Here is a 26888-nt window from a genome sequence, read left to right on the forward strand (position 1 = left end):
GACATTACCCACAGAAGAAAGTCTCCACCAGACTTATAGATCTAAACTCAGGTCATCTACTCGAGCCCAGGTCAATTAAGTCCAAACAAGCTCTACTTGTTGGTGAAACGGCAGGGGCTCTGAGAAGTATACCTGACAAAAATGACGACAGAGACAGTGAAGCAGAAGATGTTGAGAGACAAATACAGAAAGAAAATGTGTGAGGAAAGACATTTTTGTATAATGGTGTTAATGTTGTTTCTGGCAGCAGCAATGTGTTTAGGTTGGGTTTTACATTTAATTTTTCCATCTAGTCAACTTCCTATATTCTCACCCAACAGTACACAAGAACATACCTATTATGATCTTACACCTCATGAACGGGCCCACAGATTAGCTATGCAAAATAACTCCTTTGTACGGATGTTGCACTATACTCACCAGGTTGCCAATACTACCGATTGCTGGATATGCGGACAGATTCCCCCTCATCAGAATGACGGAGGGATGCCACTGGTACCTTTTCCATTTTCATATAATGGTACCTGTGAGGCTTGGTTTGCCTTAATAACAGCGTACAATACCTCCAATTCCGCATGCCCTGAAGGAGATGCTCGGATATGTAAGAATGGGTGGCCATGGGGAGATCTGAATACCGTCCTTAATCAAGTCTGTTATCCCGACGATAATGGAATACCACAGGCTAAGGGGACAGGAGTATTGGTCTTCCAAATTAGTGAATACCAAGCCTAAAAAGAAAAGCGGACCAACCTCCATATCTGTTTCCAAAATGAAAGGACAGCTGTGTGTCCAGAAGACTGGTATAATCCAGGTAGGACACAGTGAATGTATTATTACTGTGAGTTTCGAGGATAAAGGCCAATCAACGTTTCCAGCGTCTAGACATATATATTTTGTCTGTGGAGAGATAGCCTATATACGTCTTCCCCTCGGATGGGGAGGAAGATGCTATATATCTTTCCTATTGCCTCCCGTTTTCCTTGCCCCTCCGATGTATCATAAGGATCGCCTACTCCCTAATGAAAGGCATAAGAGATCTATAGATACTTCGGGGATAGACCAAACAGAGACTACCCTGGAACAGTATACAGACTTCAATAGAGGTTTCTTCTTCTTTATTGGATCGATTCAGAATAGTAAGCTTATCCGTAGGCTTACTCGAACAGTAGAAGCAGTTGTAAATCAGACTATAGCCGCTCTGGGAAATTTGACACAGGAACAATCCGCTATCAGAATGGTAGCACTTCAAAATCGTCTTGTTCTTGATGTCATACTAGCAGAGAAGGGCGGAGCGTGTAAAATTATCGGGTCGAGCTGCTGTGTTTTCATACCTGATAATGCCCCCTCTGTCTATGAGGCTATTTCTAGATTGCACAAAATTGCGTCCATCTTACACCAGGATCCTGGCAACTGGACCTGGTCAGGATGGTTTTGGGGACTAGTCTCCACATGGGGCTGGAAATTGATTTCTGCAATTGGCATAGCATTGTTTACATTAATGGGATGCTGCCTGTGCATCCAGTGCGGCCCGCCACTCTGTGGATTGTGTGCTACCATGTGCATTCCTAAACCACACATCCAGAAAAAAGAAAATGTTAAGATTATGCTCCAAGATCATATTGATGATCTTATGGCCATCGAGATAGAGGACAATGGTTGCACTCTGGTGCAAGGAGGGAATGTGGAAAAATAGTTTCTCACCCTTCGTGCAACCACTGTTCATTTGACATCAGGACAACCATATTGAATATGGCATCCATTTTGTGAGTGTTTTAAACACCCCGTCGCAGAGGAAATAGGGAGAAAAAGATGCAGCTTGAAAGCAGCTACATCGTGCAATATGCCTAAGGCCGAATACCAGACCGGCCACATACCTGCGGTTAAGCCAATTTTGAGAAAAACTAATTTCCACGGAATAACCTGCAATTGGAACAAGGTCATACCTGCCATTTACTACACACTATTAGACGCTTCAGCTGTTTGCACATTTTTGCTTGTAAGTAATCTCCCACTCCTCTCCCCTGAGGCATACAAATGTTTTTATACCTAACTAGTGGAAAATGATTGAACCTCTGCCATTTGTTTGCATGTAGTAGAAAAATATAAAAAAGCTCTATGCTGCGCGAAGTAAGACAGACTACTCCCTAACCCGCTTGGTGAAGGAGCTCTCCCTTAACTCGAGTTATTGAATAAATCCCGATTATTCTCTACGTCTCAGACCCCGTCTCTTTCCTTTTTTTATTATTTATTTAACTTACAAGGCAAATTCAGAGGTATTTTAAATTATTTACCACAAGGTAGTGGGGATGAAAGTAGTAAAGATTTGACTTACCAGAGTCCAGTCCTCCTGCTACTCCTGCCAGGCCCTCAGGATGCAGTATTGCCAAGACTTGCTCCTCCCATGTTGTTAGTTGTGGGGTAGAAGGTGGGGGTCCACCGCCAATCCTCTGTACTGCTATCTGGTGTCTTGCCACCACAGAACTTATCTTCCCCCATAGGTCATTCCACCTTTTCCTGATGTCATCCCTTGTTCTTGGGTGCTGTCCCACGGCGTTGACCCTGTCCACGATCCTCCGCCATAGCTCCATCTTCCTGGCAATGGATGTCTGCTACACCTGTGATCCAAGTAGCTGTGGTTCTAACCGGATGATTTCCTCCACCATGACCCTTAGCTCCTCCTCTGAGAACCTGGGGTGTCTTTGTGGTGCCATGGGTGTAGTGTGTGTGGTGTGGTGTGTGGGGGTGTGTGGGGTGATGTGTTGGGGTGTGTCCTGTAAGGTACGTGGATGGTGTATGGGTGAGGGTGTTTTGTGGCTCTGTGTCAAAGAGACCGGATCCTCGGGGTTAGCGCCTGTTCCCAATATATCCACCTCTTGGCAGCTCCAAACTCTACTAGCTATCATAGCACAGAGTTAAAGAATGGCCAAGAGGGGATGGGGTTTTAGGTAGTGAACAGCGGGGAAGGAGACCTGTGGAAGCAAGAGTTAAGAACACAATAGCAAGATTATTCACATCGACTTTCATAAACTTTGTTCCAAAATATTTGTATACTGATAACATGAATGATCAAGGGCTTTTCTATAACATGACCTTATTAGATCTGGGTACCTGGAAAATAAAGAAAGATTATGAAAAACCTTCACATGAGCATTTTTAGAATAACATCTTAATGCTCTGAACATTGAACTTTCTCAAGTTAGTTCTTGGAATAGTAACTACGTTATAACAAGAATCAATGAACACATTAGTTTTTATGAATGAACTGCGATGGACTCATAAATGATACTGCAAGGTCACACTCTGTTCTGAATTTCAGAATTCAATTGTCTAGAAATTATTAGGCACTTTAATACCAAACTATGCATCAAGATTTCAATGCCTAGAAATGATCGCGCACCCTGCTGATCTGAAACACAAGAGATAAATGCCAAGAATAAATCACACACACTGCTGCTGATTCAACCATCAGAATTCAAATGTCTAGAAACAATTGCACATTCTGCCGATCTGAACTGTAAGGGTTAAATATCAAGAATGAATTGCGCACACTGTTGCCGATTCGTACATCAAGATTCAAATGCCATGAAATGATCGCGCACATAGCCGATCTATAGTGCAAGAGTTGAATGCCAGGAATGAACTGCACACACTGTTGCCGATTCGTACATCAAGATTCAAATGCCATGAAATGATTGCGCACTCTGCCGATCTGTACTGCAAGAGTTGAATGCCAGGAATGAATTGCGCACACTGTTGCCGATTCGTACATCAAGATTCAAATGTTATGAAATGATTGCGCACTCTGCCGATCTATACTGCAAGAGTTGAACACCAGAAATGAATCGCGCACACTGTTGCTGATTCGTACATCAAGATTCAAATGCCATGGAATGATCGCGCACTCAGCCGATCTGTACTGCAAGAGTTAAATGCCAAGAATGAATCGCGCACACTGTTGCCGATTCGTACATCAAGTTTCAAATGCCACGGAATGATCGCGCACTCTGCCGATCTATACTGCAAGAGTTGAATACCAGGAATGAATTGCGCACACTGTTGCCGATTCGTACATCAAGATTCAAATGCCATGGAATGATCGCATACTCAGCCGATCTGTATTGCAAGAGTTAAATGCCAAGAATGAATTGCGCACACTGTTGCCGATTCGCACATCAAGATTCAAATGGCATGAAATGATTGCGCACTCTGCCAATCTGTATTGCAAGAGTTAAATGCCAAGAATGAATCGCGCACAGTGTTGCCGATTCCTATATCAAGATTCAAATGCCATGAAAACAATCGCACACGCGATTAACCAAAAGGCCCAAAACTCGAATATTTCTGAAAACGGTGTCGGGGACCTAACCCGACCTCCGCCTTACCGCCCTGCTTGAGGATCACCAAGATAATGAGAACAGGGGCTGGAAAAGCCTAGGCAGGCCTCTGGAACAGGAGCTCAGGAAAATGCTGCTGCTCTTCACAGGGACCTCTGAATAGTGAGCATGTGGAGCTGGACTGGGTCCCTTAAATAGACCCAGATCCCGCCCACGTGCCACACCTAGCCAGACTGCAGGAAGGAATTCTAGAAGGGCTCAGAATAGGGACCACACCCTAACCACTCCCTGTAATCTTGCAGCAAAGCCTTGAAAATGAGCAATACATTACAAACAGCATTTATGACATTTCAAGATAAATCTCTGCAATGCAAAAGGTTAACATACTGCATCAACACACAATGCATAAATTATTACATTGCATCAGGATTGGCTTCTTGCATTACGTCGCCCATAGAGCGCGCACTGTCCTGATGTTGACAGTACGCCCCCCTCCTGAACGTGCTCTAGGGCCTGGCTTGTCTGGGTTTAGGCGATGAAAACGTCCCACTAGTCGTGGCGCATGAATGTCAGATGCGGAGACCCATGAGTTGACCTCTGGACCGTTACCTTTCCAAGATATTAGATACCAGAGATTACGACCTTTAAATTTTGAATCCAGAACCTGTTTTACTTCGTATTCCAATTCTCCCTGTACTAGAACAGGAGCTGGTTGAGAGCGGGTTTTTTGGACTGCTCTTTTCAGGAGAGAAGTATGAAACACTGGATGAATACATAGTGATTTTGATAAGTGCAGCTTATAGGTTACTGGATTGATCTGTTGAAGGACTGTGTAAAGACCTATATATTTGGGATTAAACATATGTTTTTTCTTGAAATCAATATGGCGTGTGGAAAGCCACACTGTTTCCTGGCTTATATTGTAGTCCTTCACAATGTTTTTTGTCATAATGTTTTTTATACGTTTGTTTTGCTTTATCTAGATGTTGCTGGATTTGTTTCTGGGTTTGATGGAGTTGTCGTATGGTTTCCGACACCGCTGGTGTAAGTGAACTTTCTTGTGGAATTGTGATTGGCAAAGTATCAGGATGATAGCCAAATAGACCAAAAAAGGGCGTTGTGCCAGTGGAAGTATGATACGAGTTATTGTAGGCCAGTTCAGCTAACCAAAGCATTGATTTCCAAGAATGAAGTGCTTTCTCAGAGTAAGCACGCAGATATTGTTTCAATGTTTGATTTAGTCTCTCAGTTTGGCCATCCGTTTGAGGATGGTGACTGGTAGATAGTGTAGATGTAACTTGTAGCATTTTGCACCACGTTTTCCAGAAGTTAGAGGCAAATTGTGATCCTCGATCGAAGAGAATCACTTTTGGTAATCCGTGATAACGGACCACTCGATTTAAAAGTATTATTGCCAATTCACTGGAAGTAGGCAATTTCCTGCAAGCAATAACATGTGCATATTTAGTGAGACTGTCTACCACCACAAGGATTACTGAGTGAAGTTGAACAACTGGCAGTCCTGTAATAAAGTCTAATGATATGTGTTCCCAAGGTCAGAGTGGAGTTGGGAGAGGACAACCCTTTTGGTTTTGAATGACTTGTCTTGATGCGAGCACAAACTTCGCAGTTAGCTACCATTTGTTTGACATCTTTTGTCAAAGTAGGCCACCAAAAGTATTTTTGTATTAGTTTAAGAGTCTTAGGAATACCTGGATGACCTGCTGTAGGTATAACGTGTAACCAATGAAACACTAATTTACGCACCTTGGTAGTTGGAACAAATAAACATGCATCATGAAAAGGTAGGCCTTGTTTGATTGATCTTTTGGGATCTGCTTGAGCCCATTTCTGCCATTTTTCAATGGTGAAAGAATTATGAATTTCTTCAAAAAAGTCTTCTGTTTTGATGATACAAAGGATTTTGTCTGGAGCAATGATAGCTCGTGGGGGCTGGATTGTGGGTAACATGGTAGAATCTTGTCTGGACAAGGCATCCACTTTAAGATTGTCTGTACCTGGACGGAAGGTTAACACAAAATCAAACTCGGCAAAAAACAGCATCCACCGCAATTGTCAAGGTGTCAAAAGTCTAGCTGAAGTCATGAACTGGAGATTGCGATGATCTGTGTATACTGTGATAGTGTACTTGGCACCTAGCAAATAGTGTCTCCACTCTTTGAAGGCATCACGGATTGCTATAAGCTCTTTCTCAGTGATTACATTATTTTGTTCAGCCTTGTTCAGTTTTCGCAACATGTAAGCTACAGGGTGTAGCTGACCAGTATCTTTACTGCGTTGTGATAATACCGCACCAATTGCCACATCTGAATCATCTGCTTCCACTACGAACAGACGTTCGATATCTGGGTGAGTCAAGACTGGGGCAGTGGAGAAAGCTTCCTTTAAGGTTGAAAAAGCCTTATCAGCTTCTGGAAACCATACAAATGGTTCTTTCTTTCATAATAACTTGGTGTGTGGTGCCACTGTCTGTGAGAAATGATCTATGAACCTGTGATAGAAGTTTGCAAAACCTAGGAAGCATTGAACATCTTGAACAGTCTTTGGGATTGGCCAATCAGATACTGCTTGTACTTTTCTTTCTGCCATGACCATGCCTTTAGGAGTAAGGATGACCCCTAAAAATTCAACAGTTGTAACATGAAATTCACATTTGGTTAGTTTGCAAAATAGATGATGTTTTCGAAGAGCTGTGAGAATCTTTTTGACATGTTGCACATGTTCGACTTCGTTATCAGAATAGATTAGAATATCATTGATATAGACTATTGCAAATAGATCTAAAAATTCTCTAAGGACATCATTAAAAAAAAAATTGGAACGCTGCTGGTGCATTACAAAGTCCAAAGGGCATGACTGTGTATTCAAACAGACCATATCGAGTTTTAAAGGCAGTTTTCCATTTGTTGCCTTCTCTCATTCTGACTAAGTGGTAAGCCCCTCTTAGGTCTAACTTGGTGTAGATTTTGGCCTTTTTAACTTGATCCAGAAAGACAGGAACCAAAGGTAATGGGTATTTGTTTTTCACTGTGATTTTATTCAATCCTCTGTAGTTTATACAGGTTTGAAGAGCCCCATTCGCCTTGGGGACAAAAAAAGAGTGGATGCTGCAGGAGACTTAGAGGGGCAAATAAAGCCATTAGCTAGAAATTGATCTAAGTATTTTCTTACGTGCTGGTTTTTGTGTTCTGACAGGACATACACACGACAACTAGGGAGGATAGCACCTGGAGTCAGATCAATTTTGCAGTCATATAGTCTGTGAGGTGGCAAGGTTTCTGCTTCTTTTTCGTCAAATATGTCTAAGAAGGATGAGTACTGCCAGGGCAGCATTACATCTTTTTCAGCGGCTGTGGCTATGTGAGATTTTTGAGGAACTGTGACACTCGTTGTCTGGAGAAATTTTTCTTTACACAGGAGTGAAGAAAACATGATTTTTCTTTCTTACCAATTTATTACAGGGTTATGGTAACTTAACCACGGCAATCCAAGAATGATCCCATATTGAGAAGCATGGATGACATCAAAGATTATTTTTTCTACGTGTTTGATATCTTGATTCCCCCCTTTACTGATCACAGAAAAGGGGAGGGTATGTACAGTCAGTGGACCTCCAGCTAGGAGCTTTCCATCTATGGCTTGTACAATTTCTGGTGTTTTCGTCTTCTTGCATGGGATCCCCAATGTTTGAACCAATTGTGCATCAATAAAGTTACCAGTAGCCCCGGAGTCTACTAAGGCTTTCTTTAGATAACTCTCCTTTTTCACTAGCACTTCTAGGTCTAACTTTAGATGTCTTGACTGTGAAGGGTCCATAGTTACACCCAAGAGCAACCCTTCTTTACATCTTGGGTGTTCTAGTTTTCCTGCTCGATTTGTACATTTGCTACCACTTTCTTGGTGGGAATTTGTTTGCTTTTCGGTTTTACTGTACATTCTTTGACGAAATGGCCCTTTCGACCACAGTACAGGAATTGTCTGTTCTTTCTACGTAGATCTTTCTTTTCTTTCGTCAAGGGCCGTCTGATAGTTCCAATTTCCATTGGCTCATGATTATGCTCTTTCTGAACTTGTGATTCTCGCCAGGAATGTTTCCCAGTCTTTCTGCGTGTTCCCTGTCGTTCAGCAAGACGATGGTCTAGTCTCAAAACAAGATTGATCAAATCTTGACAATCCGTGGGTTGAGGATCAATCTGAGCAAGAATGTCTTTTAGCTCATCTTTGAGTCCTTGGTAGAACAGGGCTGCTTGCTTTTCTTCAGGCTAGGATGTTTCTGCTATCAGCCGATTAAAACTAGGCAAGTAAGAAACTAGGGGGGGTCATTACAACCCTGGCGGACGGTGTTAAAGGTGCGGTAATACTGCAAACAGGCCGGCGGACAAAAAAAGGGAATCATGACCGTGGCGGAAACCGCCAACATAGACAGGTACAGACAAGCAGCGCGGCGGTCACCGCCAACAGACAAGCGGAACACAATGTACCGTCTACAGTATCACAACCCGCCAATCCGCCACCGTTTCCGGGGCAGATTCACCGTGGATAAAAACACGGCGGAAACAGCCATTTCAATGGGAAAACGCTCACCTTCTAAACATCCCACGAGGAAGGAGGACACCATGGAGCCGGAATTACAAATCCTACCTGCCCTTGTCTTCCTGCTCATTTACGAACACCAGCAACGGCGGCGGCGAAGACAACGGTGAGTACTGCACCTACGACATAGGGGAGGGAGGAGGCAAAAGTCAGGGGGACACACACGCAACACCCCCACCCCCACCCTCACCCTCGCACATTACAACACACACACCAATGCATTTAAAAACATCACAGTAACAACCCACAACCCCCCCGGAAGAATGCAAAGACCAAAGGAAATCAGTTCAAAAATTGTAATGTATCAAAATACAGTTACCAAATATATACAGATATATAAATACACATTCAAAAGTATATACATTATGAGAAGCAGTGCAAGAATGCACATACCAATGTCCGTGCACCACTGGTCCAAAAATGCATGGGCGAGGCCCACAATAGATACCTGTCCACAAACGGAGAGAACACTGCTGGGGCATCAGATAGAAATGCAACAGGCACCTCAGGGGGAACGGAAGGGGGGGCACCTCAGCTGGATTACAGCACCACGTCAGATCCACGACGGGGCTCCATGCCCATTGATGTATCCTGGGGAGTGCAAAGCCACAGTCTCTCAAGTCCATACAGTGGGTGGGTTGCCCACTCTTCCTTCCTGGGGAGTGCAAAGCCACAGTCTCTCAAGTCTCTACAGTGGGTGGGTTGCCCACTGTTCCATCCTGGGGAGTGCAAAGCCACAGTTTCTCAAGTCTCTACAGTGGGTGGGTTGCCCACTGTTCCATCCTGGGGAGTGCAAAGCCACAGTCTCTCAAGTCTCTACAGTGGGTGGGTTGCCCACTGTTCCATCCTGGGGAGTGCAAAGCCACAGTCTCACAAGTCTCTACAGTGGGTGGGTTGCCCACTGTTCCATCCTGGGGAGTGCAAAGCCACAGTCTCTCTGTCTCTACAGTGGGTGGGTTGCCCACTGTTCCATCCTGGGGAGTGCAAAGCCACAGTCTTTCAAGTCTCTACAGTGGGTGGGTTGCCCACTCTTCCATCCTGGGGAGTGCAAAGCCACAGTCTCTCAAGTCTCTACAGTGGGTGGGTTGCCCACTGTTCCATCCTGGGGAGTGCAAAGCCACAGTCTCTCAAGTGGATAACAGTCTCCACTGGTTCTGGAGGGGGAATGGTGCCCACACTGCATTAGGCTCCCTGTGACGGTTCCTGTTCCGTCACAGTCCCAGCTGTACATGGGATAACAATGCTTGATGTGGCGGTGTTTCCTTGTTCAGCGGTGCTTTGCCCTGTTCAGCGGTCTTCACCATGGCAGTGATTCCCTTGTTCAGCGGTGCTTTGCCATGGCGGTCTCTGCCCTGTTCAGCGGTTCTCTGCCCTGTTCAGCGGTGCTTTGCCCTGTTCAGCGGTCTTCACCATGGCGGTGATTTCCTTGTTCAGGGGTGCTTTGCCATGGCGGTCTCTGCCCTGTTCAGCGGTTCTCTGCCCTGTCCAGCGGTTCTCTGCCCTGTTCAGCGGTGCTTTGCCCTGTTCAGCGGTCTTCACCATGGCGGTGATTCCCTTGTTCAGCGGTGCTTTGCCATGGCGGTCTCTGCCCTGTTCAGCGGTTCTCTGCCCTGATCAGCGATGCTTTGCCCTGTTCAGCGGTCTTCACCATGGCGGTGATTCCCTTGTTCAGCGGTGCTTTGCCATGGCGGTCTCTGCCCTGTTCAGCGGTTCTCTGCCCTGTTCAGCGGTGCTTTGCCCTGTTCAGCGGTCTTCACCATGGCGGTGATTCCCTTGTTCAGCGGTGCTTTGCCATGGCGGTCTCTGACCTGTGCATTGGTGTGTGGCATGACGGTCCCTCATTGCCCAGCGGGGCTGTGGCAGCCAGGCCCCTCCTGGGCACTGACTCCGGCGGTGGTCACCTGACCAGTGACGATACTCCTGCCCTCCTGGGCAATGACTCCGGCGGTGGTCTCCTGACCAGTGACGATACTCCTGCCCTCCTGGGCACTGAATCCGGCGGTGGTCTCCTGACCAGTGACGATACTCCTGCCCTCCTGGGCAATGACTCCGGCGGTGGTCTCCTGACCAGTGACGACGGTGCTGGCAGTGGCGTCCCGGCCGCCGGGGAGGATGGCGCCCTTCTCCGTCGTGCTGCTCTCAACAGACTGTGCAGACTTCTTCTGGCACTTCACCACCTTTGGAGGAGTCACAGCTGACTCTGCAATCCCCCTGGGACCCTTGTGAGCAGTTTTGCCGCCAGGAGTCTTCACCCTGTCCCGTCTGCCACTTTCCAACTTGAGATGCTTTACAGGGGTGGACTGGCAGTGCTTTGGCTCCGTGTCACACTGCCTGCCCTGGTGGCCGGTGCACTCCACACACCTTGAACACGCACCACTGGTACTGGAGTCTTTTTGGCTGAGGTGCTACTACGGGACTTATGAATTGGATGGGGGCAAAGAGGTCAACTTTGCTGAGGGAGAGTTTCTGACGAACACTGGGATGGGTAGCTGGAGGGGGTCTGGGAATGGAGGAAGAGGAGGTGGTTGTAGGAGGTGTCACTTTAAGTGTTTTGGGTGCAGGTGCAGGTATTGGAGGCTGTCGTGAGGTGGATGGATGTTGGGTGTGTTGGTGCCCGCGTTTGTGTACTTTGGGAGGGGGCGTCACAGACACACTCGGAGAGGACACAGGGGACGTGTAAATGGGAGTGGGGGTGGTGAGTGCAGGTGAGCGGGGTGTGGTGCTGGGTGTTCTGGTGCGAGTCCTAGTGCCTGTAGATGTAGTGCATGCTGGTGAGAGTGTAGACGACACTGGGAGGGAGGAGGGAGACGACGAGGAGGGGGACACAGTGGAGGCAGTGGATGTTGGTGTGTCTGTATGTGTGTGATGCTTGTGTGAGTGCCTGTGGGATGTGTGGTGCCTATGTTTGCCTGAGCTACTTTTGGGTGTTGAGGTGTATGCATGCTTGTCTGATGGTGTGCTTGGGATGGGCTGGGGTACAGGGGATTTGGTTTGGGTGGAGGAAGTTGGAGGGGGGAGGCTAGACACAGGGACTATGGCTGCCATCAGTGCTGAGGCCAGAGATTGCAGGGTTCGATGAAGGGCAGCCTGACCAGAATGAATGCCCTCCAGGAATGCATTACCGTGTTGCAACTCCCTTTCTACACCCTGGATGACATTCACAATGGTAGACTGCCCAACAGTGAGTGACCTGAGGAGGTCAATGGCCTCCTCACTGAGGGCAGCAGGGGTGACAGGGGCAGCGGCTGAGGTGCGTGGGGCGAAGGTGATGCCCACCCTCCTGGGTGAGCGGGCACGGGGCGAACGCTGAGGGGCTGCTGGGAGGGCGGTGCTGGTAGGGGAGGTGGCGTCTGTACCTGTAGAAGTGTGGGGCACAGATGGTGCCGCCACCACGAGGGAGCTCCCATCGGCAGACGAGTCCGTGTCGCTGGTTGGTGATCCGGTGACCGACGTGTAGCTCCCCTCGCCCTCCGTCCCACTGGTGCATTATGAGTCTGTGGTGTGGCCCTCCATGGCCATGTGGGATGCAGCTCCCTCGTGCTCCGGTGCCACTGTACCTCCGCCTGATGATGCTGATGCACAAAAGAATAGGGAGAGCAGAAAAAGGGGGGGGACGACAGAAGAAAGACAGGTTGAGTGCATGGCTTACCGCTTGGCGGACAATACAGACACAGCAGCCCCCTGCACTACGCCGTGCTCTTGGCCTCTACAGATGCAATTCCTGGGATATGGCCTACATCGCTATGGTGGACATCTGCATACATGGATGCCACAGGGGCATGTATACCTGTACTTGGCACTCTACTGCGGTGGGGTGGAGTGGCATATGGCCTGCATTACGGATGGGCCTAGCCTCTGGAAGTCGCCCTGGCCTAGGGAAACCCACAGCCCTCCTCCCACACCCAGACCCCTCAACTGCGTGCAAAGTCCCCAGAATGAGGGTGTACTCACCCCCTTGTGTCTGCTGTGATGCCCTCAAGTGCCCATCTAACTCAGGGTAGGCCACCGCCAGGATCCGGAACATTAGGGGGGTCATGGAGCGACGGGCACCCCTCCCACGTTGGGAGGCCATCCCCAGCTGAGCCTCCGCCGTCTTCTTGCTCCAGTGGCGAATGTCCTCCCATCTTTTCCGGCAGTGGGTGCCCCGTCTCTGGTGGACCCCCAGGGTCCGGACGTCCTTGGCGATGGCACGCCAAATGTCCTTCTTCTGGTGGGCGCTGACCTACATGACATGCACAGGGGAAGAAGAGAAGTCATTAGCAAGAGCACCATCGAAGTGAGTGGCCCACATCGCTGCCCTTGCCATGTGGGACATGCATTCACAGTCCTTCATGTTCACTGCACTCTGCCCCCTTCAACCAGCCCTCTCTACCCAGGCATAGCCCATACAACGTGCTCCCTGTGTACTTATCTGTTGGTCTGGAGGACCGTAGAGTAGCGTGTACTGGGGGAGGACCCCGTCCACAAGCTTCTCCAACTCCTGAGCAGTGAAGGCAGGGGCCCTTTCCCCAGACGCAGCAGCCATTGTCTCTTCCAGACCGAGGTCACAGCAGCACTTGCAGTGTAGGTCCTCTCCTGTCGAAGATCAGGTATCGAGTGATTGAACAGATAGAAAATGTCGGTCACGTCCGCGGCGGTGACGTCCGCGGCGGTGCGTCTCATCACCGCCGGCGCACTTCATCATTGGCTCCTGGGAACCGTAGGGTCCAATGTTAACCAATGCAGCATTGCGACGCGGTTTTTGACCGCCTACCGCAACGGTGCAGTTACCTCACATCCCATTGTCCCAGTTTAGAGGTCAGGCAGCCGCCATTTCAGGGGCCCACATGGCTTCATTTACAACTGCGTCAAACATACCTAGGCCTACACTCGACATACATGCAGGAAGATTTTTGTCTTTGGTGTCGTGTTCTGTGTATCTGTGGGTGCATACCTGGGATTTTGTTGACTCTGTGGTCGCTGTTGTCCTTCCTAGGCACCGTCAGCTGGGACATTTGAGAAGATGGCGGAATCCTCCGGTGTACCGACCGCTGGTGGACCTGTTGACAATGGAGGAGCGACATTTACTCATCAACTACAGGTTTGACCGTGCCACTATCCAGGAACTATGTACCCAGTTGGAGCCAGACCTGATGTCAGCAATCCGCCATCCCACAGGAATCCCCACTGACGTGCAGGTGCTGTCAGTGCTCCATTTCCTTGCAAGTGGATCTTTTCAGACAACAGTGGCCATGGTTTTCAAACGTGTTGTCCAGAGTGTTGTCTGCCCTGCTGAAACATGTAAGGAGCTACATCGTTTTCCCTCAGGTGGAGGATTTGGCCACAGTGAAAGGTGACTTCTATGCCCTTGGACATATCCCCAACATCATAGGTGCTATTGATGGCACCCATGTAGCTCTGGTCCCCCCCCACAGGAGTGAACAGGTGTACAGGAACAGGAAGAGTTATCATTCGATGAATGTACAGATGGTATGTTTGGCAGACCAGTACATCTCTCAGGTAAATGCTATGTTCCCTGGCTTAGTGCAGGACGCCTACATCCTGCGCAATAGCAGCATCCCTTATATGATGGGTCAACTCCAGAGGCACCGGGTGTGGCTATTGGGGGACTCTGGTTACCCCAACCTGTCCTGGCTATTGACCCCAGTGAGGAATCCCAGGGCAGAGGAACGCTACAATGAGGCCCATGGGTGGACTAGGAGGGTGATCGAACGCACCTTCGGCCTCCTGAAGGCCAGGTTCAGGTGTCTGCATATGACAGGTGGTTCCCTATTCTACTCACCGAAGAAGGTGTGCCAGATCATCATCGCCTGGTCGATGCTTCACAATCTTGCTTTGCGACGCCAGGTGCCTTTTCTGCAGGAGGATGGTCCAGATGGCGGTGTTGTGGCAGCTGTGGAGCTTTTGAAGCCTGTGGACAGTGATGAGGAGGACGCTGAGGAAGAAGACATAGACAACAGGGAGTCAGTCATACAGCAATATTTCCAGTGACACACAGGTGAGAACAGTTTTCTTTTTACCATTACATTCACTTTCACACTTCTACCTCTATCCTGTCTGTCATTTCATAGCAGTATTTGATCACTGAGTTGTACCTTTCCATTACGGTTTCACAGGTGTGGTTAGCAACGTGTGTCATCTGCTTGCATCCTTCAAGGACTTGTGATGTGTGACATAGGTATGTTGGCTTTACAATTGGAAACGCATGTTGACACTGTCATTGATTATACATATTTACCAAATCACAGACTGACTCCAGATTGTTTTGTGGTTCAAGGGTGTTTATTTAAGTGCTCACAAATGGAGGGGTGTAGTAATATGGTGATGGGGGACGGTGGAGGAATGTCCATGGCAGAGTCCAGTCCATTAGTCACACAGGTGCACTGCCCATATGGGCATAGGAAGTGGAGCTGGGCAGTTCCAATCTGGACAGGGTAACAAAGTGAGACAGTGGGAGGACAATCAGGGTGGTCTCATTTCCTGGCGGGGTCTTGCCATCTTGCTCTGTCCTGTTCCTGGATCTCAGGGACCGCTTGCGGGGTGGTTGTCTGTCTGCAGGGGGTGGGGTGCTGGTGTGGTGGTCCTGTGGCGGGGCGTCCTGTCCACTAGCGCTGGCGGAGGTGGTGGGCAGTTCATCGTCCATGCTAGTGTCAGGGGCCCCTTGGAGTGCCACGGTGTCCCTCATGGTTTTTTGTATGTCCTTCAGCACCCCTAAGATAGTGCCCAGGGCGGAGCTGATGGTTCTGAGCTCCTCCCTGAACCCCAAATACTGTTCCTCCTGCACGCGCTGGGTCTCCTGAAACTTGGCCAGGACCGTTGCCATCGTCTCCTGGGAGTGGTGGCATGCTCCCATGATGAAGGATAGGGCCTCGTGGAGGGTGGGTTCCCTTGGCCTGTCCGCCCCCTGTCGCACAGCAGCCCTCCCAGTTCCCCTGTGTTCCTGTGCCTCCGTCCCCTGGACCGTGTGCCCACTACCACTGCCCCCAGATCCCTGTTGTTGTTGGGGTGGTGGGTTATCCTGGGTTCCCTGTAGTGGTGGACACACCGCTGATTGACGTGTCCTGGGTACGGAGGTATGGGCTCGCTGGGTGGGTGCTGTGCTGGTGTTACCAGAGGGTGGAAGGTCAGTGTTGGGCTGTGCCTGTGCAAGGGGAACCGACTGTCCCGAGGCCCACGATGGTCCGGGCTGGTCATCAGGATCCAGTAGGGCAGAGCTGCTGTCGTCACTGTGGGCCTCTTCTGTGGGTGGAGTGAAGTTGTCAGGACCCTCCGGTGTGGTGACGTTCCGTAGTGGTCCTGCAGGGATAAAAGAGCATGATTATTGCATGTGTGTGTGTAATGGTGTGCAATGGGTGGGTGTTTGTGTACCCCAGTGCAAGCATTCCTGTGTGTGGGTTTGTGTGATGATGGTTAGTGGGTTGTTACGGGTAAGTGCAGTGAGCATGCTTTGGTGAGGGGTGACCATGCTTTGTTTTTGCATGTGGGGCTTGGTGTTGGGATGGGTGGTTTGTGTTATGAGTACATTAGTGAGGAGTTGGAGTGATAGGGGAGGGTGTGAGGGTAGGGGTGTGTGATGGCATGTAGGTTGGGTGGGGTTTATGATAGTTGAGATTTAACTTACCAGTGTCCATTCCTCCACCAATGTTGTGCCTGGAGACCACTGAACGCACCTTCCCCTGTAGGTCGTTCCACCTCTTCCTGATGTCCTCCCGATTTCTTGGATGCTGTCCTCCAGCGTTGACCCTGTCCACGATTCTTTGCCATAGCTCCATCTTCCTGGCTATGGATGTGTGCTGCACCTGTGAGCCAAATAGCTGTGGCTCTACCCGTAGGATTTCCTCCACCATGACCCTGAGCTCCTCCTCGGAAAACCGGGGGTGTCTTTGGCGTGACATGGGGTGGTGTGGGTGATGTGTGGGGTGGTGTAAGTGTTGATGTGTGTGTTGATGTGTAGTGGTGTGTGGTGTTTTGTGCGTGTAATGTTGTATGGGTGATGGTGTTGTGTGCCTCTGTGTGGTGGGGTTCTCAGTTGCTGTGCTCTCTGTCTATCTGGCCTTCGTCCGTGAATTGTGGTAGTAGGGGTTTGTGGGTGATGTGGGTGTGTGTTTTATATTGAATTGGGTGTGTGGGAGTGGTGTTTGTATGTGTATCAGGTGTGTGTATTTGTAATTGTCCAATGTGGCGGTGTTTTGGAGATGTGTGTGTATTTTGAGCGCGGCGGTGTGTACCGCCAATGGAATACCACGGTTGAAAGACCACCGCGTGGATTAGTGGGTTGTGATAGCATGGGCGTGTTTCTGTTGGCGTGATGGTGGAGGTTTTGTTTTCGCCAGTTTATCACTGACCTTTGGTGTGGCGGTCTTGTATGGGTGTCTGAATTTCGGCGGATTCCGAGATGTGGGTCATTATAGCTGTGGCGGAATTCCGCGGACGCGGCGGTGTTTTGGCGGTCTTCTGTCCGGCGGTAAGCGCCTTTTACCGCCAATGATTTAAGGACCCCTAGGTCTTTATTGCCTTGCCTCAATTCTAGCAGTTCCCAGTCTGCGGATAGAGTAACTGTTCTTCGATCAAACACTCTTTCAAATTCCCGGACAAAGTTTCTCCAGTTATAAAGCAGGGGACTGTCTTTACGCACAAGCAGGATTGCCCAGGTGGCCACGTCTCCAGTCAAAAAGGATAGCAGGAAGGCCACCCTGGATTGAGCATCAGGGAAGGTGTTTGGTCGACAAGTGAAATGCAATTCTACTTGAGTCAAAAAGGTTTGTGCTTTTTGAGGGTCACCTAAAAACCTTTCTGGAGGAGCCAAAGGAATGGCTGAGGGAACTGTGAGGGAAATGTTAGTTGGAGGATTTCCTCCTGAACCTTGAGGAGGAGAACCAAACCAACCCGCACCTAGAGGACCTTGCTCCTTCTTTCCTACTGTAACTTACTCACTCTCTCTGCTAGACTGGTTGCTATATCTTTAGATGCTACTTCCTCCGATTGGAGCTGCGTAATTACTTTAACTAACTCATCCAATGTGGTCATATTGACAACCTAGCGCAAACCAGCAGGATTAAAAATTTGTGGGCTCACTATTCTGTCAAGGAGCCCGGATCCTCGGGGTTTGTGCCTGTTCTCAATATGCCCACCTCTTGGCAGCTCCAAACTCTACTAGCTATCATAGCACAGAATTAAAGAATGGCCAAGCGGGGGATGGGGTTTTAGGTTGGGAACAGTGGGGAAGGAGACCTGTGGAAGCAAGAGTTAAGAACACAATAGCAAGATTATTCACATTGACTTTCATAAACTTTGTTCCAAAATATTTGTATACTGATAACATGAATGATCAAGGGCTTTTCTATAAAATGACCTTATTAGCTCTGGGTACCTGGAAAATAAAGAAAGATTATGCAAAACTTTCATATGAGCATTTTTAGAATAACATCTTAATGCTCTGAACTTTGAACTTTCTCAAGTTAGTTCTTGGAATAGCAACTACATTATAACAAGAATCAATGAACACATTAGTTTTTATGAATGAACTGCGATGGACTCATAAATGATACTGCAAGGTCACACTCTGTTCTGAATTTCTGTATTCAATTGTCTAGAAATTATTAGGCACTTTAATACCAAACTATGCATCAAGATTTCAATGCCTAGAAATGATTGCGCACCCTGCCGATCTGAAACACAAGAGACAAATGCCAAGAATGAATCAGACACACTGCTGCTGATTCAACCATCAGAATTCAAATGTCTAGAAACGATCGCACATTCTGCCGATCTGAACTGTAAGGGTTAAATATCAAGAATGAATCGCGCACACTGCTGCTGGTTCACACATTAAGATTCAAATGCCATGAGATGATTGCGCACTCTGTCGATCTGTACTGCAAGAGTTAAATGCCATGAATGAATCGTGCACGCTGTTGCCGATTCGTACATTAAGATTCAAATGCCATGAAATGATCACGCACTCTGCCGATCTGTACTGCAAGAGTTAAATGCCAAGAATGAATCACGCACACTGTTGACGATTCGTATATCAAGATTTAAATGCCATGAAAACAATCACGCACACGTGATTAACCAAAAGGCCCAAAACTCTAATATTTTTGAAAAAGGAGTCGGGAGCCTAACCCGACCTCCGCATTACCGCCCTGCTTGAGGATCACCAAGATAATGAGGACAGGGCCTGGAAAAGCCTAGGCAGGCCTCTGGAACAGGAGCTCAGGAAAATGCTCTGCACCGGGACCTCTGAATAGTGAGCACGTGGAGCTGGGCTCGGTCCCTTAAATAGACCCAGATCCGGCCCACGTGCCACACCCAGCCAGACTGCAGGAAGGAATTCTAGAAGGGCTCAGAATAGGGGCCACACCCCAACCACTCCCTGTAATGTTGCAGCAAAGCCTTGAAAATGAGCAATACATTGCAAACAGCATTTATGACATTTCAAGATAAATCTCTGCAATGCAGAAGGTTAACATACTGCATCAACACACAATGCATGAATTATTACATTGCATCAGGATTGGCTTTTTGCATTAGGTTGCCCGTAGAGCGCGCACTGTCCTGATGTTGACACTCTTGTTCTGTGGGTGCTGTTGGTCTGTCTCCCTCAGTTGGCAATATTTTTGAGTCGTAAGGAGTTGTGGGTAGTGTGGGGGGGGTGTTTTATAGTGGTATGGGTGTGTGTGTGTGGTGTGTGTATGTGTGTCAGCTGTGTGTCCAATTTAGTGTTGTTTTGTTAGGTTGTGTGTATTTTGAGCGTGGTGGTATGCACCGCCAATGGTTTACCGTTGTTGAATGTTCGCCACGATGATTCGTGGATCATAATGCTGTGGGCGTAGTTCTGTTGGCGTAACGGTGTGGGTTTGGATACCGCCAGTTTATCACTGACCTTTGGGCTGGCGGACTTCTGTGTGTGTCTGTATTGTGATTGATTGCTATCTGTGGGTCATAATATGGGTAGCGGTAAACCGCAGCGGCGGTGGAATGTTGGAGGCAGTTGGCATGGCCGTAAGCAGACATACTGCCAATGTCATAATGAGGGCCATTGTCTCTGTTGTGTTACAGGGCTTTTCACTTGATAGAGTAATCATGGCATACGTGGAGGTGTGCAGTGTGCTGAGGAGCAGGAGTCTGTTGTGGTGCTTCCAGAAGATTATCTTGGAAACCTTTTATAATAATCCTTCAGCATTGAGTGAAGATTAGATACCAAGGCTATTGGAACCTGCATCATAGATTCTTGGTAATGACTATAATCATCATATATCTCATCATAAGGATATTGCTTATCAATGGCTTCAAAGGTTCCCGCCTTCACTTGAGTTCTATCCTGAAATTAATATTCTCCCTCTAGACATTCATTATCATCATCCTCTTGGCAATTCACATGGAGTTGTGTCGGACTATATGCGGGGACAAAAGGTGTCCCTTCCTCACATAAACAGTCATCCATGGAATTTGGCGTCTTCTATGTGTGCTGAAAAATGCAGCACACATAGAAAAAGCAAAAAACAAGGAGGAATAAAAGTATTCCTTATCGTTGTGCCATATTATCGCTACCCCTGGGGTGGTGTTAGATTATGACGTTGCCTCAGATTTACAAATTCTTGTCAATCTGGGGCAGCGTCAAAAGCAATGAGTGTTGCAGTGGAACTCCCACTGCTACACCCATTGCACGCCCATCTGATGCAGAAAACTACGTCGGAGGGGCCCATATTTACAAGGAGGCATAAAGCCACAAAAACTGGCATTACATCTCTTTGTAAATATGAAGGAGTGGTGAGCGCCACTGGATCGACACAAATAGTGACGTTTCCATGGCGCTAGGGCCTTGTAAATCTGGACCTTAGTGTGCCAGAGGTAAAGAAAAGACTTTGCTTGGAGAAGTCTGACCAAGTTGAATGAAAATTGGAATACCTTCTTCTGTGATTTGTGTGTAATTTTGCCTTGTTGCAGAGTCTGTCAATGGTCCCGTTATTGATGTCATCATTCAAAGATCTTCTGTGTTTGGAGAAGGTAATGAGTTCTGAAGGACTCTCTTTTGCTGTTGTTGCTGTCATTGATGATGGCAGTGCACCTGTAGAGGAATTAGTAGTCACAGTCTTTTTGAGACTGCCATCAATATGAATTGTGATGGCAAAGTTGTTGTTGTTTCTTTCTTAATCAACAGTGAGAGAGCGTAGTCACCTGTGCCTCTATGCCTCTTAAACATGAACATAAAAGTGTGGTCACTTTTGTGTTGGTCATAATTTGGTGATCACATTTCTGTATAAAGTGAAAAGATGTTTTTATTTAAATGATGCACTGCAAAGCATATGAACAAAGAGCACAGTTGAATATAATGTTTTTAAATAAGCTGCATATAATCATTGTTTGAAAGTATGTTAAGTTATAATGTTTTAGAAGCATTATTTCATATAACCATTTCGTATTCTAACTATATATAACAGAATCCATTTAAACTGCAGTATATTTGTGTTTCCTTAGCTTGGCTGGAGTGAAGTCTACAATAATGTTTCTTGCCTTACCTTAATCATGAGCCTGTTTTTACATGTTTTTCCACGAGATGGAGGTATCTAGATCTGAGGTGGAACTAATGAAGAGTCTGGTGTGCTCGAGAAATAAGAAGATTTGCAAGAGGCACCAATATCATGAAGGAAGTAGTTTAGAATGGTGTGCGCAACTCTTCTGAAGTTCCAGGAAATGTGAGGGGGGCGCAAGGTCGGCGTGAAGTGTTTCTTAAGTCAACTTGTCAATTATAAATAATTGACCAATCTGTTTTTCAGTGAAGATGCTTTTAAAATGATGTAGGCTTGAAAGGACAGGACACAAAAGTGTGGTATATCCAGTGAAAGATTCAGATTCCCCTTGTCCTTAGCAGAGAGCGGGCCTTATTGAGATATATCCTTATACTTAGACTCTCTCTGGCATCATCCCGCTGCACCTCTCTTAACTGTCAAAGGTGTTCTGTTAAGTTTGTATGTGTTATTCCTGAGTGGATTGTGCTTTTGAGAGCTGCTTGACGGGCAGCTATACACATCTGCACAGAGTGGGTTAATCATTCAGTCTAGTCTGTGCTGTTGTATGTGGACTGTCCTGTAGGAGTAAGGCAAACTTTGCATTCCACTTTATATAAATACATATTTCTAAGGTCTGCGCTATCTGCATATGTATGGCTCAATAGATAGCCACAGACCTGTGATCAATAACATATCACAAAGATATATGTCAAACGGAGAAGGATTCCAGATGAGACAAGGATTTGCCACTTTTTGGCCAGCACTATTCCAGACTTTGGTTAGTTCTTAACAGAATTTGCATAATTTAGTGAACCAATGGTGTTTGAGTGCATGCCTGATCAGGAACACAGATGGGAAGAAGAGAAATTGTGGTAATACCTAAAAGAGATGACAGGAAGAGGAAATAATTGGTAGGTTGAGGAGAAGCTGCAGGAGTGAAATAAAGGGTTGAGGAGGCTTGAATGTTCTAAAGACTATAAAGGGATATATGTGATTATAAGGGCTTAGGACATAGCAAGTTTTCATACATAAGAAGATCCAACTCAAGCCAGTCCTCTTTTGAACCACCTTACCCTTTTTGGCTAGCTGACAAAGAGCTGGTCATCCAGGTCATATGTCCTTTGTGCGATCTAGATAGTAGTTTACCAACCGCCTAGGATCCAATCAATGTAACTGCTCCTCCTCCTTCGTGGAATATGGCCGAAGATAGAAAGTCAGAAGGGTGATGGACTGAGCTAAGTGAAGGGTATCCAAGTTTTGCAGGGCAGAAGACCTGATCTGCAGCACCAATTTGTCAGGATAGAAAGAGGTAAAAGGAGGGCAGGAGCTCAGAGCTTATAACTTGAGCACCATTCTAGCTGAGATTCTAGGCATCAAAAACACAGTTTTGAATGTTTATTCTTTTGTGTGCTGTTCTTTTGTTCCTTTCGCTTTCTGCACTTTTTCTCTCTCTTCTCGTTTCTTCCCCTCACTCCGCTCTTTCTAACATCTCTCTCGCTCTCCCCCTCTCTCTCTCCCTGCCGCTGTTGCCCCTGCAAAACCACCCCCCCTCCTCTCTCTTGTTTGCTTTTCCCACCGCTGCTGCCCCTGCGGCCCCACCCCCTCCTCTCTCTTGTTCACTCTTCCCACCACTGTTGCTCCTGTAGCCCCACCCCCCTCCTCCCTCTCGTTTGCTTTTACCACCGCTGCTGCCCCGTGGCCCGCCCCCTTTTTTTGCACCGTTTCTCATCCCCGCCTCCCAGCTGTCCTCTCCTCCCTCCCTACTTAATGGCGGCTGCTGCATGCCTAAGGCAAGCCCGTCTGCGCTCGTCCGTGACCCAAACGTGACCAGCGCTAAGACCTCTGGTCCTGTCACCTGCCGCCTCCACACATCAGCAGCACCCATCGCACTCAACCCAGGACGCAACAACAACTGCAAACAAGCATCACCAGCTAACACCCATGGTCCTTTCAGCTGCCTCTGCCGCCGCCAAACTTACACCACCAAGACCTTGGACAGAGCACAACCCTCCCGCAACAACACTCCGACCCCGAAAACTCTGAAGTGCATTCTCCTCAACGTCCGCTCCCTCCATAAACCGAAATCTGGGACCTCCTTGACAGCACCACCCCAGATGTTGCATTCCTTACCCAGACCTGGACCAACACCACCTCAGGCCCAGACATCGACATCGCCATCCCCCAGGGATACAAGATCACCTGCAAAGACCGCCCCTGCCGCTCCGGGGTGGGGGGGGGGAATCGCCATCGTCCACAGGTCCAACCTCTGCCTGAACACACACTCCGAAGTCTCCGAAGAATCCACAAGCCTGATGAAACACCTCCACTTGAAGCTACACCCCAGCCCGACATCCACCCTCAGGGGAACCCTCATCAACCGCCCTCCTGGACCATGTACACCCTTCTCCAACTCCATCACGGACTGCATCCCCGCACAAGCCATCACAGCCATTAACTACACCCTAGTGGGAGACCTAAACTTCCACCTCGAAAATCTACAAGACCCTAACACCACATTCCTCCTAGGCAACCTCCACAACATAATACTCCGACAGATCGTGACAGAGCCAACAAACTCAGCAGAACACACCCTCGATCCCATCTTCACCACAGGAACCTCCACTACCTTCAGTCACACCAAAGAACTTCCATGGACAGACCACTGATGCATCCATTTCACCTTCAGCACTCCCACTGTCATCAAACCCAAACACCAACCATCACGCAGAAACTGGACAAGAATAATCGCCACCCCCACCATCGCACACAACGACGAACCAAAAACCGCAGCATGTACCTTCCACAAATAGATCTCTGACTGCGCCAACACCATAGCCCCCCTCAAAAAGAACAACAGCACCCATGCAAAGAAAGCCAGCTGGTTCACCCTCGAACTTCGGGAATCTAAACGCACTTGTTGCTGCCTCGAAAAAATCTGGAGAAACACCAAATCCACAGAAGCCCATAGCAACTCCAGACCTGCCACCACCGCACACCACCAACTCATCAGAAACATCAGAAAGAAAGCTTTACAAGACAGAATCTCCTCAAACGCACACAACAGCAATGAACTCTTCAGCATCAAGGAGTTCGCCCAACCCAACAGTGAAACAACGGACATCCCACCATCACAGGACCTCTGTTACAGACTCAATACCTACTTCCACCACAAAATCAAGACCATTTACGACAGTTTCAGCAAGGACAACCTAAGCACAGAACCACCTCTACCAAAACCCGACACCAACAAGCCAACAATCACGACCACCTGGACCCCCCTCACCACTGAAGATATGCTGAGAACAATGAGATTCATACACTCCCAGGCCCCCACGGACCCATGCCTCAACCACATTTTCAACAGAGCCGGTGACACAATTGCCTCCACTCACTAGCTGCTGCCACCTTCCCCGATGACTGGAGACACGCCAAGATCAACCCCCTCCTCAAGAAACCCTCGGCAGACCCAATCGACCTCAAAAAAGTCAGACCTATCTCCCTACTCCGATTTCTTGCAAAAGACCTTGAGAAAGCAGTCAGCAGCCAACTCGCCATGTTTATAGAAGACCACGACATCCTCAACATCTCCCAATCCTTATTCAGGAGAAACCATAGTGCTCAAACAGCCCTCTTGGCCGCAACAGACAACATCTGCTCCCTGCTGGACAAGGGAGAGATGGCGGCACTCATTCTACTAGACATCTTGGCGGCCTTTGACACAGTCTCCCATCACACCCTGATAAGAGACTCCACAAAGCCGGCAACAGAGACAAGGCCCTCAACTGGATCCAATCCTTCCTCTCCGACAGAACTCAACTCAACAAGTGAGACTCACCCCATTCCTCGCAGACCCTACACCCATTACCTGTGGAGTGCCCCAGGGATCCTCCCTCAGCCACACATTGTTTAACGTCTACATGGCCCCGCTAGTCACCCTCGTCAGAAGCTATGGAATCAACATCATCTCCTACGCCGACGACACCCAACTCACCTTCTCCCTCTCCAACGAACCCGACAAAGCCAGACACAAATTCCATGAAGGCATGGAAACAGTCACCAACTGGATGAGATACAGATGCCTACAACTCAACGCAAACAAGACAGAAGTACTCATCATGGGCCCCGAACCCAACGCATGGAATGACTCCTAGTGGCCACCCACCCTCGGAAACCCGCCCACCTCCAGCAGCCAAGCCCGCAACCTCGGACTCATCCTGGACTCCAACCTCAGCATGAACCAGCAAATCAACTCAGTCATCTCCCCCTGCATCCGCACCCTCTGCCTCCTATGCAAGTCCTTCAAGTGGATCACCCTCGAACACAGAAAGACCGTCACACACTCTCTGATCACTAGCAGACTGAACTACAGCAACTCACTCTACGCCGGAATCAACAAGAATCTCACCCGCAAACTACAAAACATCCAGAACACCGCCCCCAGACTGGTTCTCAACCTACCTCAACACTGCCACATCTCGCAACACCTGCGTACACTGCACTGGCTTCTCATAGAAAAAAGAATCACATTCAAGATCCACACTGTTGGAAAGTACCATCTTGCCTGGCATGTTACCCCCATTTTCACTGTATGTATGTTTGTTTTTGCCTATGTGTCACTGGGATCCTGCCAGGCAGGACCCCAGTGCTCATAATGTATGCCATGTATGTGTTCCATGTGTAGTGCCTAACTGTATCACTGAGGCTCTGCTAACCAGAACCTCAGTATTTATGCTCTCTCTGCTTTCACAATTGTCACTGCAGGCTAGTGACTATCTTCACCAATTCTCATTGGCACACTGGAACACCCTTATAATTCCCTTGTATATGGTACCTAGGTGCCCAGGTTATTAAGGTTCCAGGAGATCCCTTTGGGCTGCAGCATTTCTTTTGCCACCCATAGGGAACTCAGACAATTCTTACACAGGACTGCCACTGCAGCCTGAGTGAAATAACATCCACATTATTTCACAGCCATTTTCACTGCACATAAGTAACTTATAAGTCACCTATATGTCTAACCCTCACTTGGTGAAGGTTAGGTGCCAAGTTACTTAGTGTGTGGGCACCCTGGCACTAGCTAAGGTGCCCCCACATTGTTCAGGGCAAATTCCCCGAACTTTCTGAGTGCGGGGACACCATTACACGCGTGCACTACATATAGGTCACTACCTATATGTAGCGTCACAATGGTAACTCCGAACATAGCCATGTAACATGTCTAGGATCATGGAATTGTCACCACAATACCATTTTGATATTGGGGGGACAGTTCCATGCATCCCCGAGTTTCTAGCACAGAACCCGGGTACTGCCAAACTGCCTTTCCAGGGTCTCCACTGCAGCTGCTGCTGCTGCCAACCCCTCAGACAGGATTCTGCCCCCCTGGGGTCTGGGCAGCCCAGACCCAGGAAGGCAGAACAAAGGATTT

The sequence above is a fragment of the Pleurodeles waltl genome, chromosome 4_2 (genome assembly GCF_031143425.1).
Source record: "Pleurodeles waltl isolate 20211129_DDA chromosome 4_2, aPleWal1.hap1.20221129, whole genome shotgun sequence".
In the NCBI taxonomy this organism is placed as follows: domain Eukaryota; kingdom Metazoa; phylum Chordata; class Amphibia; order Caudata; family Salamandridae; genus Pleurodeles; species Pleurodeles waltl.